Consider the following 9,733-nt stretch of genomic DNA (forward strand, 5'->3'; position numbering starts at 1 on the left):
TATTCCATGACTTTCATGTCCATCATCCTAAACATGGTTACATTAACAATCCTTCAATCAAAATTGTGAAAAACGCATTGCACTACAAGTGAGAAAAAATGAGGTAGACTATATTCTGAGCAGTCAATTGGCGAACAAAAAAAAAATTAGATGAAATACTGGGCGTTCAGATTTACATCCCACACAGTTCACTTAGAATATTACAGAAGATTCCGGATTGATGTTACATTCAGTTCAGAGCAATGAAAATTTCAAATTCATCTTCATAAAGCGGAGAAAGCAAGTTTAATATATCCTTCCTAATTTCGCACTGGTATCCCAAGCAAATACCAAAAACCTTCAATTAGTGCTGTGTCAAATTAGAATCAAGGGCATCAACAGTTTTTAAAAAGACAATACTCTTACAAATGAGTCTATTTGTTTTGTCAAGTTGAGCTACAATTTTTTAATCTCTCTTTACCAGTACTTTGTTCCTGATTGATTTTCTCAAAAATTAAACAAATGAACAAATAACGAACACCATACTCCATAGCCTGATATATCTTTTACGACAAACAAAGGCTAATGGATATATTACCTGCTCCGACAAATGTAAAGAATCAACATTTAAATTGTCTGCTTCATTTAGGTTTGTCACCAAGTCATCATCTTCACTATCAGAATTGGTATCACTCTCCACCCGCCTTCAATGAACTGCACATAGATTTAAGAGCATTGAAACAGAATCAAAAATAAGATGAATGCTTGACAATCGATGCATCATAACTAAGGATAGGCAGAAAAAACCAATGTACCTTCTGAATATCTTCCTCGTCCTTACTGTAATCTTGCCCTTTCCTATTGCAGTCATTTCAAATCAAAATCTTGAGTCTTGGCATCTTATTTCAATACTTTTTACTATCAATGCTTTCCAACATATTACAGAGATTGAATCTACAATTTTGTCATTAAGCCATTATATCTCATAAACAAACATGTTAAGTTGACATGGTAACAAAATAACTCTACAATCAAGAATACACTAACACAATAGAAAATATAGAGAAACCAATATTCATGACATGTAGAGAAAAGAAAAGTACCAGCAATACTAGCTGCTTCCTTGCCAACTTCACAAATGGAATAACCATTAAACAGAGACATGAATCTCTAAACAATACTCAATTCAGCACAAACAAGCTAAACCCCTCGATTTATGGTTTATTAAATCAGGTATTTGATAATGAAATTTGAGATGTTTTTTCGACCTCCCTCTCTATGCTCTTTTGCTAAATGTTTTATCTCTCTAAATTTGTATTGTGCACCTCAACCTCTCATTACCAATGATTGACCTTGACACGCATTAGAACGGCTAAGACACCAAAACGTTTTTATTTTGGCGTAAACCGTGTCGTTTCTAAATCTTCAATGCCTAAAAAATATCTAATCTTACCTAAGCCAATCATTGCAAATTGTTTCATGATAATAACATTAAACACTTGAAACATCAACTCATCATTACCAATGTATACAAAACTAACCCACACACCAACATATTCTAAATATGGGGAAAATATAGGTTGTAAAACTGATCTGTCTGGTTAAAACTTGGGATTGTATATAATTTGTATCTCTAATCTTAGCTAGCATAACTTGTAAGCTCACCTATTATTCATAGTGATCAATGTGTTTAGAAGAGAACACAAATTGATAAATGAATGCAAATGAAAATACCAAATCGCATAAAAAAAACATAAATGGAAGAGAATATAAATATCAGAAAACAGAAAATAAGTTGCAATAGATACAATACATAGAAAACTGAAAGTACCTCGTCGTTTGGTAACACTACATGCGACCGTTCTCCTCCTGTTTCACATAATTGGCATTTGAAGCAAAAAAATCAGCACCAATTAGAACAGTGTAATCAAAACACTAACAACAAAAAGGAAATCGTACCATAGGTTGCAACAAATGGAGATGGAATTGAAAGGAAAGAAGAGATAAAAGTGAAATTGTGAGAGCAAGGATATTTGGGGTAATTGAGGTTTTAGGGATTTGAGAGATTTGAGGGAAGCAATTCAGAACGCGAGAATTTAGAAATCACAGTTTTGAAGAAAATTTCTTGTAAGTTAGGTGTCGCAAATCCAAATCCCAGTCCCAAGTCCTAACCAAAACATTAAAAGTCTATAATACAAAAACACCATAGGTCTTTACACCATGTTCCTCATCTTATCATAAACATGATAAACCCTTTGTAATGAAGAAAATCATATTGTAAACAAGAACACAAATGAAATGTCTAGATAATGAGATTCACTATCAACCAACACCAAGCATTCGATCGCATAAAAGATAAATGGCATGAAGCTTACCGCAGAGAAGAGAGATTGCTTCAATTCCAGAGATGGAGATATCAAACTTCCGCATAGATGGGGAGATCGAGGGATTTGGGAAATTTGAAGGAAACAAATTTGAGAGAAAAGGGTTTTTGGATTTGGGAGAAAAGGGTTTTTGGTTTTGGGAGAAAAGGGTCGCAGAGATATGAGAAGAAATTTAGAGAGCGGGACTTGCAAAAATTGGGACGTGGGATTGGAAAAAGGTAGCGCCTCTTGGTTTTGCTTAGAAATGTTGCGACGGTTGTTTAGCACCGTAGCAGGAAGTGTAGTAAAGAGAGAACGGCGACGTTTGTTTGGCACCCGTCGCAATGCATCTGTCGCAAAACTCAAAATTTCTTGTAGTGAATCAAGAGTAACTCAAACAAAATTTATTTTCATCATATAAAATAAGTAAACTTTAACTCCTTCAAAATGTCATTTTTAAAAAATTCTAAGTTCTACCAACCTCTAATATTCAATAATTACTATTGCTAGTAATATGAATTTCATACTATCTAAATCATGACGAACATCTAAATTGTTTTCAAAACCAATATCAAAACTCTACTCATCTAGATACACCCATCAACACTTTCAAGGGATTTAAAGTTAACATTCACGATTTAAAATCGATTTTTTCTTAACACAAGCAAACATAAAATTAAAATAAGAATTTTTTTTTGTCAAAATTAAAACTTTAAACGTAAGAGACATATTTCCTATCTAACTCAAAGTATAGAACGAAACATCTTTTTTTTTTCTCTAAATTGAGTTTCAACAAAATAATAATAATTTGTACCTAGTAAAAGTCAATACTTAAATTTTTAAACATATAATTCATACGAAAATCAATGTTTCAATCAATTAGTTAATAGATCAAACACTTTAAACATATACATATCAATACTAATTATTTTAAATTGATTAAGGGTGAAATATAAGCTGGTCAATCAAAATTATTATTTCCAACTATTCATATAAAACAAGAGTGCAAAAATCATAGTTAGGTAGGAAAACAATAAGCAACAAGTAACTAACATAATCTTGTCAACAATTAAAATTAACTCAAATCTTAACAAGTAATTTAATGGTTTATCTACTCACTTAAGTAGGAATTTAGGATCCATAACACAATCAGAGTAAGCAATTAATAAACAGTTAATTAGTACTCTCGAAAATTTGTAAAATAATACAAAATCATATAATCATTAACACAATCATATAACAGGAAAATCATCATAGTGAAAATAATTATTAAACAAGAAAACACAATTGACACGACTGACATCGTAACAAAGAATCGACATTCGACCCACTCGGTCTGATTGGACAGACCTGCTCTGATACCACTAACGTGACACCCTAAACCCCAAAATAATATATATAATAATTTATATCATATTTATATAAAATTTGCAACGGATAAATAATAGTATGTTTCCAAGAAAATAAAAACTTTAATCTTTAATTTAGGATATCACGTTTCTCAAAAATCAAAAGGAACACTTTAACTTCTTTACTCCATAGTGCAATCTCAATAAGCTTGTGTTAAGTATAATTACTTGATTTAATTCTAAAAACCTTCAAGTACTTATATGGTTTTCATACAAAAGTCGTTTCAAAATAAATAAGTAAAATACAAATTACAACCCTTATTCCCGGTATCACCTATCAGAGCGGGGTTCCTCCCAAACTTGAACTTCAAGACTTATTAACCTGTAACAACTGCGATTTCGCAAACGCAGGGCAAAGCCAGTCAAACACAAACAACGAAGGAGGTGAGTTTCAAAATCATGTTAATAGTATAATATAAGTAAGAAGAACACGCAACAATCATAATAGACCGTATCATAATCACATTACGATATATCAAAATATTTAAGTAAATAGTATCATATTATAACATCAAATTCACTCAAGTAAGATAATCATCTCATTATAATATGCATCAAATCATCTAAGAGTAATTATTATTACTTTTGAAACACATCAATCACCACAAAACAATCACAAGTAAATGCAATGCTATGCATGAGCTTAGACTCTACTTCACAATGTGGTACCATTCTAACTCTGAAGTACTTGGTTAGGAGGCTTGATACTATGCCACCATCCCGGTGGACGGACAATTCAAATTGGCCCTGTCCTCATAGATCCCCTCAACTCAACCCGAGACACATATACGTGACAGTCGAGGTAAACGTGTGTTGCGTGGTAGCTCCCGACATTTGGAGTGCTACCTCCAAGTCACCTAGGAATTCCCCACCCGAATACCTCCAAGGTCTAACAATCTTGCCTTAAGGCTCAACAGCAGACCGCCACGACCAGGCTCATTCAGTTGTACTTCCCCGGAATCACTAGGCTTGTCAGGCCCTACCTATATGATGACAAAATAATCTCCACTTCACAAATTCACAATATTTATTTTCTCCCCTCGTTGGTATATGATACTCCATTAATACCGTCATCTCAGACACAAATTGAAATCACAATATTCTCATCACAATTTATAACATCACTATAATTAATCACACATCATCATCATCATCACATAAACTCATCACAATTTATAGAATCACTATCATCAATCATACAACAACACATATATTCATCACAAATTTATCACATCACCATTATTAATCATACATTATCATCATTACATATAATTATCACAACACATCTATTTTTATTATAACATCATTTAAACTCATCTAATCAAACATATGCATAAAATTAATTCAACAACCAATATCACAATAATATCACACACCACACATTTAAAGAATTTAAATCAAATATCACAATAATACCAAATGCCACACATTTAACGAAATTAAATCAATCAACACCCTACAAATATTTCTATTCTATATTTTAATCTCACAATTTCCATATTTTCACATTAATTAATTTATCCCTCAAAGGGCTACTGCCATACGTAGCGAGCCCCGGATGAATCGTTGGGAAATACGGTTTTCCCGTTCATCTCACAATATATTACAGTCATGAATTCAAACGCTCTCTCACCCCTTACCTTATTTTGACGATTTCACACACGAATATGATTCCATGAGCAAACAGCCTTTGTCCTTTGACTCTTTGTCCTTTCAATCGATCTAACCCGACATTTTATGGGTAAACGTCAAAAATAAATTATGAGGAGATATTCTAAAAAACTAAATTCGAAAATCGGTCAAAGAAAATTACCATAAATCAGAAAACCAATCAGTGGATAATATAGCCACTTTTCACACGGTCGTGTTGGCGTTGGTTTCACTCAAATCGGACTTACGGTGAAGGAAAACGGTGCAAAATAACGAATTCTACAAACGAAAAAGTCGGGTATTTTAGCGAGAAATTGGGGTTGTTAAAAATCTGGAAAATTATGATTAATTGATGAGTTAAATGAATGAAATAACATACTCAAATTTGGGGGAAAATGGAGAAAGTTTCCTTGAACAGTTATCGATCACCGGTGTCAAATGATAGGGTTATTGTTGTGCTTCCTCTTTGGTTTTACGGCTGCCCTTCCAACTTGCTTCTCTTTTGTTTGTTTTATTTTATTAACAATTAGGGTTATCAAACCCATTGGTCTCCTTTTAGGTTTTACTAGTTTTATTTATTTATTTATTTATTTAAAACACAATTTCATTAATAAAGCATTATTAATATTTCAAAACTAATAATTTATAAATAAAAATAATTAATCTTTTAAAGTACATTAATAACCAAAAATCTCATATTTAAAATAATCCCTATAATAATATTTATTTTTTTCAAAATACTAAAATTAAAATATTACCATCATTAGAGAATAGTCAAGATTATAAAATAAGTAAATAAAATATCAACACTTTATATTAATTACTAAACCTTAATCAATATATATAAAATAACAATGTCATAACAAATATATAAAAATAATGTAAATCAAACACAATATCACTACTATCTCAAGATAATTATTTATAAAAAAATAACTAAAAATATAAAATAGTTATAAATAATTGAAATATAACTACGTGCATACTTAACATCACTCAAGCGCACATAAAAGTATTACATTAATTGGGTACACGTATATACACGTAAAATCGTATAAAATATTTTTCTTTAAAATATATATATATATATATTTCACTAAAATTCAATTATTTATTTTTTTTAAAATATATCAAATAATAAAATATAATATTTATTATTTATATCGCTCATGTAATCTAATATTTATAAAACTAGCACATCATAGAAATCACATATATAACAAAAATTATTCAGAAAATTTATTATCATATATTCTAAAATAATTTTATAATAAAACTAAGATTCAATCAAGTGTTAATACAAAACACCAAATATATTACATTTATGTTTCACATAATTACACATTAGGTTTAATGAAAAGTGATCAGAACATAATCATTGTTGTGCAAACATTGGGGTCAATCAATTTCAGATTTATTGTGTTACATGAATGTAAGAATATAAGATTCGTTTATTGCAAGAACGAAAAAAACATTAATATAAGTTACTTGTCCTTGCAAGTTTCCAAGCATGAATTCACGATTCCATCAACGCTACGTGAATCTGAAATAAATAAAATATCAAAATTTAAGAAACATCGATTTTTAAGTCAACTCTATTAATATATAATATTAGCTTCCTACACCATAGTAATATATAAAATAAAAGAGAGAAAGTATAAACATACCAACATTGTTGGACTTTGAATAAGCACAGTTAGTAGCACAATCATATGCTACTTGTGATAATTTTCCATGGCATTTAACTTTAGCAAGTTTCCAAGCATGAATTCACGATTCCATCAACGCTACGTGAATCTGAAATAAATAAAATATCAAAATTTAAGAAACATCGATTTTTAAGTCAACTCTATTAATATATAATATTAGCTTCCTACACCATAGTAATATATAAAATAAAAGAGAGAAAGTATAAACATACCAACATTGTTGGACTTTGAATAAGCACAGTTAGTAGCACAATCATATGCTACTTGTGATAAATTTTTATGGCATTCCAATTTACAACCAAGAAGACAAGCTAGAAAAGATATAGGATTGTCGAGTTGACTTGTACATTTGAAACCACACTTGGCATAACATAATATTACACCAATTCCTCCTTCATTTGCTTCAGGTGGAGGTGTTGTAGGTGGAAGAGATTCATCAACTTGAGCAAAAACAAACATAATCATTGCCATAATTATGACCATAATCATAACATTTTTCATCTCACTCTTTGACATTGTTCTTGTTTATGATATGATTATTGTATTTCTCTTTGTATATGTAAGTTTTATTTGACAATCTATGTTGAATAAACCTTCTCCATTTATAACCATTGAAAAAGTAATCTTGACTATATTTTTACACCCTAAATGAGGAAATCAATCATGATTGGCAATTCTATACTAAAAGCTTTAAAGGTACTTTTTGAAACAATTAGAATTTAATAAATTTTTAGCTTAATAAAAAAAATCAGATTACACAATTTATATAAGTCATAATATAATTTTGTAAAGAGAGATTGAAAATAAAAAAGTTTGAAATTTCAACGTTGATATATTAATTTTTTACTAAAGATATTCAATATTCAGTTTTTACTTCGTCATAAAAAAATCTTAGATGGTTACTCCACTTATATGTCAGCCTTTACGCACAAACAATTAAAACTTGCCAAAAAAAAAAAAAGACAATCTATCAAATAAAATATAAAGAAAATTTAAAAGTAAAAAACAATTGATTGTTTCTCCTCTCTCTCACTTACCATAGTTTGCACATTCCTCCTCTCTCTAAAAACCATATCAGTTCCGTGCCCAAGTTAACAACAAACGACTTAAACAACATGTTGTTTTTTAACTCGTTTCGGGAACCGACTTAACAGATATTCATCATATGCACATTTTTTAATTGTTTTTATTCTTATTTATCTTTAATCATTAGTTAATTTAAGGAGTTATTTGATATATTTTGTTGATTATTGTTCACGGATTTAATAAAAAGCTTATGCGCTTATTTTCTTGATTCAGTAGAGATTTTTTTGTAGTTTTGCGTTGTTTTTATTTTAGTGCACTACTGAATTTCTGTGAGAAATCAACATGACCTATGTGGAGTATGTCAACCATATCTGAATTTGTTGATGTCGAATTGGAGTCCAACCAAGTGCCAATGAAAGCTAAGATCCATAACCACAACTTTCATGGGGACACTAAAATCAAATTCAAACTCAAAAGAGGAGAAAAAAGTAGTAAATGTTAGATAGCATATGTTGTGCGCATGAAGCGCAACACCTGTGCCTGGGGCGCATTTCTGCTTTCCTGAATCTGTACAAATGCCCCTTAAGCGCAAATCCCGCATAAGGAGAATGTATAAAAACTCATTTTTCTCACTTTTTAGGGATCATTTTTACATTTGAGAAGTTTGGGGACTTGTGCCCTAGCAGAAAAACATAGAGACGACTGTTTCTAAAACCATTGGAGGAGTTTTATCGACAATCATTTATGAATCTTTCTTGTAATTCTTCTTTAATCTCCATCTTTTGCATCTCTGTCATGAGTAACTAAACCCTATTTGATAGAGATGAGTGAAACAAGATGAAACCTGTACGATGATGTGTTATGATATGGTTTTATTATGATTATTTGCGTGCTCTTCTTACTTATATTATAATATCAACATGATTACAAAACTCTCCCCATTCATTATTTGTGTTTGATTGTCTTGGTCTTTGTTTGTAAACTTGCAGTTATTACAAGTTAATGAGTCTTAAAATTCATGTTTAGAAGAAGTCCCGCTATAATATATGGTACCCGAAATGTGATTTATAAGTTGTATTTTACTTATTTAATTAGAAACTACTTTTAGTAAGAAAACTTTGTTATTACTAATAAGTTTTTGTAATTAATTAATTATGAAATTATAGTTAAATGAAGTTTATTAAATTTGCTCTGTTATATTGGAGGAAGATAGTATAAAGTGTTCAAGTGTACTTTGAGAAATAGAATTTCCTAAATAACTTTTAAAAGTTTAGTTTTCCTTTAAAAACACATTTTCATAATTTGTTGGGAATTATTTTTACAATAGTATATATATATAGATATGCACGGTGTGGATATTAATGTTGAATTATAAGTGTGTTGGTTTATGGATTAATGTGTTGCTTGTTGTTAATGAATTAAATTGTGTATTTAATGCATTTAATCCATGCAAATCATGTATGGTTTGATGGTAGTGTTGTTGTTAGGTAATCTATGATGATTGTTGTATATTTCTGCTAAGTTTTAAACCATTTTTTAGTTAACATATAAATTTTTATGTAAGAATAAGTTAAAAAAAGTCTTCATAATTAGTAGA

General features: G+C 30.1%; 1 long non-coding RNA gene across 1 annotated transcript; it reads right to left on the minus strand.

The window, feature by feature from the left end:
* On the minus strand, positions 1-2,598 carry LOC101492804 (uncharacterized). The gene is made up of 5 exons (XR_189343.4): positions 2,355-2,598; positions 1,811-1,848; positions 795-933; positions 578-683; positions 1-27 (listed from the first exon to the last, which is right to left on the minus strand). It is a non-coding gene; the product is annotated as an uncharacterized lncRNA (long non-coding RNA).
* Positions 2,599-9,733: the final 7,135 nt, after the last annotated feature.

This window comes from Cicer arietinum, chromosome 1 (genome assembly GCF_000331145.2).
Source record: "Cicer arietinum cultivar CDC Frontier isolate Library 1 chromosome 1, Cicar.CDCFrontier_v2.0, whole genome shotgun sequence".
Taxonomy (NCBI): domain Eukaryota; kingdom Viridiplantae; phylum Streptophyta; class Magnoliopsida; order Fabales; family Fabaceae; genus Cicer; species Cicer arietinum.